The following is a 9,114-nucleotide window of genomic DNA, read 5'->3' as shown; positions in this document are numbered from 1 at the left end:
AAATGTGGTTGGTTCATCCTCTCGATTGAGGTGTTTTCAAGAATCATGAAAGGTTTGAATGCAGATCGTAATCGTCAAGACACAAATGAGGTTTAAGATGAAATCAAATGGCAAACTTGAAGAGATGTTTAGTTTCATATGTTATAATCAATATTTTAATTCATTTTAATTGTCCAATGTCATTAGTCCACAATCGATAGTCCACAGTTAACAGTCCAATAATTCATATATAGTTTAATATATTATATTCGAATTAATTAATACGTATCGTGACCCGTGTACATGTCTCAGACTCGATCACAACTCAAAGTATATATATTATTATAGAATCAATCTCAACCCTGTATAGCGAACTTTAGCATTACAGCATATAGAGTGTCTATGGTGATTCCAAATAATATATATAGTTGCGTCGATATGATATGTTAAAACCTTGTATACATGTCCCGATATTTAAAGTTCGTAAAATAAATAACAGAAATTAAATGACGATAAATAAAATTGCGAGAATTAAAATTGCGATAAAATAAATTGCGATAATTAAATTGCGATAAATAAATTGCGATAATTAAAATGTAATATGGAATTAACAGTTAGCTAGGAACAGTTAGCGTGGATTCTTAATAAAATTTCTCATAGTTAATTTGTTTGTTTCTAACAAATTTTATCTTGTACAATGTTTTCTTCATTATGCCACTTGTTGAATTCTGATAGATCAAAATCCAAATATGAAATTGAATGGAAATGGTTATTTTGCGATGAACGAATACGTATATCGGTGGTTGTAAGTAGGATAGTGAATGACTGTTGAATCAGCTTCAAATAATGTACAGTGTAATTTATTAATGTGAAATCTAAGTATTCCTCAGGTATTACCTACCTGTTAAAATATTTTTACCATTAACAGTTTGTACAAAAGAATTTCTAATTACAATCTTTATGAAAACATATATACATATATATTTTCTTCAGATGTAATTATGGATTTAATGAGTTAATATAACATTAAACTCATTTGCTTTTCGGTTAGGATTGGAGTACATAATCTCTAAAACATTAGAGATTATATAATCAGCATGTAGAACGAAGATAATTGATGTGGAACGATACATAGAACGATGATTATACTCGAGGTACAGAATGAGATATTGAGGCATGGATTGTTGATGGTACTAGTGTTGTTACTGATGGTACTATTAGTGCCGGTGATGTTGCTGGAGCTAGTAAATTTTGCACCATATTCTCCAAATTGATTACTCGAGTGCGAAGTTCGTTGACTTCTTCTATTAATCCGGGATGATTGTCGGTCGGAACGAGCGAATGAATAAGATCTAGGATTTGAGATAGTATATAGTCGTGACGAGATACTCTGGAAATGAGGCTGAAAATGGTGTTTCGGATGGGTTCACCGGTAAGTGCTTCAGGTTCTTCGCCAAGAGTGCAGGTTGGTGGGTGGAAAGGATCGCCTTCCTCTCGTCTCCATCGGTTAAGTCGTCTACAAACCCATCAGATGAATTGGGGATGGCTGATTGGTTGATTCATTCTGGTGACACTGCTTTCGGAGCTCGAGTGAAACTCCATATCGGAATAGCTGTCAGAATCCGAGGAATTCGAACTGGTTGAGGGGTTCATCTCGTATGATCAGATGAAGGATTTTCGATAAGAAATAGATTATAGGATGTAGATTAGTACCCTGCAATACATAATTTACATATGCATATATAATATTAAAATCCCATAAGTTACGGAGGAATCTACGGAAGCTGTCAGGCAAAGGTAACAATAACAGATACGCTAAGATATGAATTTATCTATACATTGTCTATGCAATAGAGGCAGTAAGACGTGTCTAGACTTTAAGGATGATAAGCAAATAATTTTTGACACTAAATGATACGCAAAACTTTTGACATGCAGACACGGTCGAAGTCCAGACTCACTAATGCATCTTAACAACTATCAGTTAGACACACTAATGCAAGACCTGATTCGCTAAGACCACCTCTCTGATACCACATGAGACATCATGTGGGGACAACTACCATCCCACCTAGTGCCTTCCCAGCTAACCGCCTAGTGACCACTGAGTAAACCTCAAATACTGATTTTAGGGCCTGCCTCTCGGCTACTGTCAACCCTCGTAAGGGATCGCAAGGAGTAAGAGCCAATGCTTCGTCACAGGTAACACTGTGAGAACCTCCTTTATGACTAACCCGCCACACATGGACAGTGTTATACCAGCTTTGATGCCACATGAGATGACCCGTCCTAATCCATAAGGACAAATATAATAACATATGATTACATAGCGAGGTACTTGACCTCTATATGATACATTTTACAAACATTGCATTCTTTTCTAAAAGACAAACTTTCATTTACATCGAAAGTTGACGGCATGCATACCATTTTATAATATATCCAACTATAATTGACTTAATAATAATCTTGATGAACTCAACGACTTGAATGCATCGTCTTTTGAAATATGTCATGAATGACTCCAAGTAATATCTCTAGAATGAGCAAATGCACAGCGGAAGGTTTCTTTAATACCTGAGAATAAACATGCTTTCAATTGTCAACCAAAAGGTTGGTGAGTTCATTAGTTTATCATAAACATTTATTTTCATCATTTTAATAGACCACAAGATTTTTATTTTCAATTCTCATAAATATACGTCCCATGCATTGAGACAAAAATCATTCATATGGATTGAAAACCTGGTAACCGACATTAACAAGATGCATATAAGAATATCCCCTGTCATTCCGGAAAATCCTTCGGACATGATAAAAACGAATTCGAAGTACTAAAGCATCCGGTACTTTGGATGGGGTTCGTTAGGCCCAATAGATCTATCTTTAGGATTCGCGTCAATTAGTAGATCTGTTTACTAATTCTTAGTTTACCAAGCAAAAGGGGCATATTCGGCTTCGATCATTCAACCATATAATGTAGTTTCGATTACTTGTGTCTATTTCGTAAAATATTTATAAAAAAATTGCGCATGTATTCTCAGCCCAAAAATATAAAGGGTAAAAAGGCAAATGAAACTCACAATACTGTATTTTGTAGTAAAAATACATATGACGAAACTGAACAATGCAGGGTTGACCTCGGATTCACGAACCTATATCAAGTATGCATATTAACACATATAATAATATTCAAATAAATATATATATTTTGATATTAGTAATATACTTGTGATATTAAATGTAATATTAATAGTTACTTAAATATTTCTATTTTATATATTTCATTAAATTATGATAATAATATTTTATATAATTTATTGATATATTTTGAATAAATACATATTTTTAATATTTTTACATATAACTTTTACTATGATAATATTTTTACATATAACTTTTACTATGATAATATTTTTAATAAATTCGGGTTACGTTAAAACGTAAATAAACAAAAAGTATTTTATTAGTAAAAGTAATATACTTGTTATATATACTTCTATATATCTACTATTTGCATCTAACTTCTAATATCTCTCTTATTAGTTTAAAATTCATAAAAATATAGTTATATTTTATATACAATATACATTTAAAACTAAAGTTATATTTAGTAATAATAATAGTAGTAAATAATGATAATGATAATAATATTGATTTTAGTAATAATAATACTTATATTAATAATAATAATAATAATAATAATAATAATAATAATAATAATAATAATAATAATAATAATAATAATAATAATAATAATATGAATAATAAGTATACTACCTTACAGAAATAGCTTCAGAAAAATAATGTCGCAGCCGAGGCTTGAACCCACGACCTCTTGCTTAACATCCACACTCCCAACCAATGGATCGTTCACTTGTTTATGTTTTAACTCGTTTACTACAAATTTACTATGCACGAAATACAGTTTATATTCACCATATTTCTTTTATCATCATCATTTAATTATCATCATAGCTATAACCATATCATCATCATATTCGTGTTTTACCCTCATCATAACTAATGATCGTCATCATCATCTTAATACAACCCGTTCCTCATTATCGTCCTAATAACCCTCATAATCACCTTATGGCTATAATATTATTGTTATCCCTAATATACGTACACAATCATTATCGAAATCGGTTTTTCTCAGCTTAATACATCACCTTCATGATCATCTTCATCACTAATAATATCATTATCATAATCATAACCCTAATCATTCTCTATACCCGATCATAGTAAAAATCATGGTTTAGCATCTTATCGATCCTTTGTTATATCTATATCATCATCTTAATTTATTACATCAACTATGATTATTATAGTATTAGGAACAAACGACTCGTAGCAATAAAATAGAAGTAGAGACGAGGGTGTCTGATGTTGTTATACCTCGACTCAGAAATAGAAACGGCTATATGCCAGCCCAACAACAACAACCTTAACGGCTCTCGGCTCAGTAGAATACAAGATTTCTGGTCCAACTGTTGAATTGGATTTCAGTCCATCGTGGCCCAAAAAACAGATTAGTCCAACAATTTTCTCAGCCCATATCTATTTACTGTCCAGCTCACAATTTAAATAAGTTGAACGAAAAAAGAATATAAGCGGGGTCTTTGATTTCTTTATAGAAACGGACAAGTAGCAGGAAAACAAAAAGAAAAGTATTGTGTCTAACACTATCATACCGGTCATGATCTCGTTTCCATCATTATCATCACTTTCTTTTCTTCTATCATCTTTAAAAAAAATAGTGATGGTTTTTATTGGGTAGTTGTGGAAACATATAAAAAAAACAGCTTTGTATAGTAACAACAAGGAAGTTTCGGTCTTGATGGTATTCGAGTGCAAGCAGGAAAAAAATATAGAAGAAGATGATCTTCATGGGTTTCGATTTGAAACAGATATGGACGAATCAGCTGTAGCAGTAGCTGTGAAAACAAATGGACAGCAGGTGACGTTTTGCGAGTTGTTTTGGGTTGCTTTCGTTGCAGGTACATCAGAAAATTTGGTGGTTGTTTGGTTTTGTTCCTGACAGAAACGAAACAATATAAATGGTGCAAGAAGTGGTTCAATGAAGGAGGTGATTACAAGGGTGGTTCATGGTGGTAACGATGGTTTTGAGATGGTGATCGTGGTTGTTTGTGTTGACAGAAGTAAAGCAGAAACAGAAGTTGCTGCAGTAACAGTATGCAGTAGCCGTATGCATTAGTAATCACAAAAAAATATGGTTCACTATGGTAGTGATACGGGTGGCCTGTGGAGCTGAAGGGTGGCGGTTTTGAAGGTGGTGGCAAGGGTAGGGTGGTGAGTCTAAGGTGGTGACTATGGTGATGGTTAAATATAGTGGTGTTTGGTTGTAATAGAAACCGAGTTAGCAGCAACAATAAGAAAGGTGAACGAGAGTGGTGTTTGTGAAGGTGTTTGAGGTTATAATCGGTTAGAAACAGAAACATAAGTATTGCAACTGGGTTATGGTTGTAGCCGGAGGTGAGGTGGTGCTCCGGTGGTGTGAGGATAGTGGCAGAAACAAGTAAAGTGAAGGGTGGCACTGGAGTTTTATGGGGATCAAGCATATGTAAAATGGAAATATATATCTATAGCTTCTCTCTCTGTCAATTTGATTATGTATATTTTATGTATATAATATATAACAAAGGTAAATATAATATATATATATATATATATATATATATATATATATATATATATATATATATATATATATATATATATATATATATATATATATATATATATATATATATATATAATGTTATGTTAGTCAAAAGTCACACATGAATTTGTTATTGAAACAGTAATAAGAATCATGCAAGCAATCAGCTGAACTTTAAAAATAGTATAGCAGCCAAGTGAAATGGAATTATGTGCCGACAGTTTATCACGGATGACTATATCGTGTCCATTGCTAAACAGTTAAAGTATAAAAGTGTTTCTAAAGATCACTACATTCATGAATTATATTCATTCGTATTCTATGATGAATTATCATGTTAAACCACCGAACTTACCATTCCTTACTTTTGAAAATCATAAACATTTCTTCATCAACTGTTAGATCCATTGATGGATGCATCTTACGCTTAAACACTTCAAATTCAAAATTTTTGAAAACATCCTTTGAATCTTGACGATCACAATCAGCGTTCAATCATCTAAAAACGAAATTTCTTGAAACCATATCAGATTGATAACCGACGATTCAAATATGCTTGCATTAAATGCAGAGGAAACAGCAAAATTGTAGATGGCCTAAATGGCCAGGAGTTTGATGATAAAGAATGGGGTATTGGAAACGCTCGATAGAAAATTTGGTGATGAAAAACGGATTGAGCAAACCATGAAGGAGACCGTAGACAAATCACAAGGACTAAACATGTAATCAAAGAATCTAGATGATTCGATTTCTGATGAAAATCACAAAAGATCTCCTTACGCATTCTAAATCCTTACAGAAGAATTTTCCTCGTTATCATTTGATCTTAGAAAATTCTAAAATATCATCGTATCTTTCGTTATAAATATCCTCCATATTTCTGAAGATACATTCATAACTATTCTTGTCCAAAATTATTTATCACTTCGCACTATCTGTGTTACATAATAAAGGAAACTGTTTTAGTTTCTATATTTCTGTAACATACAAGTTTAAATTTTGAATGATTTGAAGTAGTGTTGGGAATTGAAGTATGAGTTAGTATAATGTAATGACGTCAGGCCAACGTGATTATATTACAGTAAGTCATGCTAAATTTTTAATGGAAGATGATGATTCATAGACTTTATAATCATCATTTGCCATGTTAAATGACTTTTACATTCTACTTAACCTCTGAACATATCAAGAACATATATTCTTGATAGTTCTATCCTTAGTAATTCTGGTAATTTGACAAATAAAATCGTGCTATTATCTTTCCTTCTGCTTTATATATTATGATCATTCGAAACTTCATACCTACAAATTCTGGACCATTATTCGCTTGACTTGAAGTCGGGAAGGAAAAACAAGAGCATAGAGCTCCGACATATAAGGGAAAATATAAAGCCCGATAACAACACGAAAATTACAAACCGTGTATATCAGTGCGTATAGCAACATAAAGACACGGGAGAATTAAAAACACTATAACCTCAAGGTAATTGTAGAAGTAAATAGATTCCTCTGGGGGTAAATGAAAAAGAAGAATGACAGAAACGATAGTCAGAAAAATATCCAGGATAAGAACTGGATGAAGCATTTTCACAATCTTTGGAAGTATGAATCGAGAAAGAAAGTACAGAAGTGGTGAAGATAATGAAACAGAAGAAGCTAATTTATAGCAAAATTCCAGACACAACAATCAAGGCAATTTTAATTTCCTTAATTACCGGATAATCAAATCTTATACAGATTATAAAGATTTTCTTTAAATCCCTTGAATTCCGGAAATCAACTTTAATTACGTTAAGAGATAAAACAAATCTTTATTTTCCTCATTTCATTTTTTTTTACGATAGCTTCACTCATACTCTTCACGTAATTGAATTGTTTTATTACTCAATAGTGATAAAACTCTATTTTCTAACTCATATCCGTCATGAAAACATACTTATTATCAACCATGACGATCTCTGTCAAATTTCGGGACGGAATTTCTTTAACGGGTAGGTACTATAACAACCCTCATATTTCCATACTTGAATTGACTAATTTGCCCCTAGGGTTGTTATCCATACTTAATATATGATTAAATTCGATGTTGATTAAATATTTTTTTTATCGACACGTTTTGTTAACTAAAGTTTATACTAATTATATAAAATAACTTTAGTTAATATTAATATTAATGTGTATTATATATAAAACTATATGTAACATAATTATTAATTAAATGATAAGTTATTTTAATCATTATTTATATTTTTAGCTTATAAAAAAAATAAGATTTTTTTTATAAATTAAATAATGAGCCTATGAATTTTGACTAAATATTTTCAAAAACAAAAAAACTTATTAAAAATATTTTTAACATGTTTTTATTATTTTATCAAAATTGGCACCTTTATTTTATTATATTTTTTTTTCTTTTCACCAACCATTTTTACCTATAAATACCAACCTAAAACTCATATATTTTTTCACACAACTCCTAAATATTTCTCTCCAAATTTTGAAGAAATTTGAGGTACTTTCTTTTCCTTCTTTTTATTTCATTTTTTTCTTTCGGTTTACATAAAATAATATATAAATCGGATTAAATAGTTATAAATCATTAGAATTAGTAAAAATAATTTTTACAGATTCTATTAATCACATATAAGTTATTAAATTCAAAATATTAATTTATATATTGTTCTATATATTTATTTTTATTTTTGTTTCGGTTAGTATATATATATATACTATAAATCAATAAAAATTAGTATATGTACTTAAAAACTGGAAAAAAATATTTTCATAACTTTAAATTAACATAAAAAGAATATTATAATTGAAATCAAAATTTATTTACTATTTTATGTATATTCTATATTTTAATCAAAACCACTATATATATATATATATATATATATATATATATATATATATATATATATATATATATATATATATATATATATATATATATATATATATATATATATATATATATATATATATATATATATATATATATATATATATATATAATAGATATAAATGATATAAAATATTAAGATCAGTAATAATTGTATAAAAATTAGTTAGAACTATTAAGGAACATGTGAAAATGATTTTTAGAATTTTTGGAATATTATTTATATTTAATTACGAATTACTTATTAATTAAACATGAAAACTATGAAAAATTCGTAATAAAATATTAAACAGTAATAAAAATCATTATAATTTTTTTTTGAGATTACTATATTTTTATAAACAAGTTAAAATTATAAAAATTAAATAAATGGGTCGATTAGTATTTAAATAGAATTTACTTTTGCATTATTCTAAACCGAGAGAAATAACAAAGAAAATACAAAATAAATACAAAAATGTATTAAATCTATTTTTATAAACATTTTATATGATTAGTAGCATCACTAGATACTGTAAAAAAATATAAAAATTAATTTTAA

This window comes from Rutidosis leptorrhynchoides, chromosome 9, assembly GCF_046630445.1.
Source record: "Rutidosis leptorrhynchoides isolate AG116_Rl617_1_P2 chromosome 9, CSIRO_AGI_Rlap_v1, whole genome shotgun sequence".
NCBI lineage: Eukaryota > Viridiplantae > Streptophyta > Magnoliopsida > Asterales > Asteraceae > Rutidosis > Rutidosis leptorrhynchoides.
The sequence above is the reverse complement of the archived record's forward strand: the minus strand, read 5'-3'. Positions refer to the sequence as shown.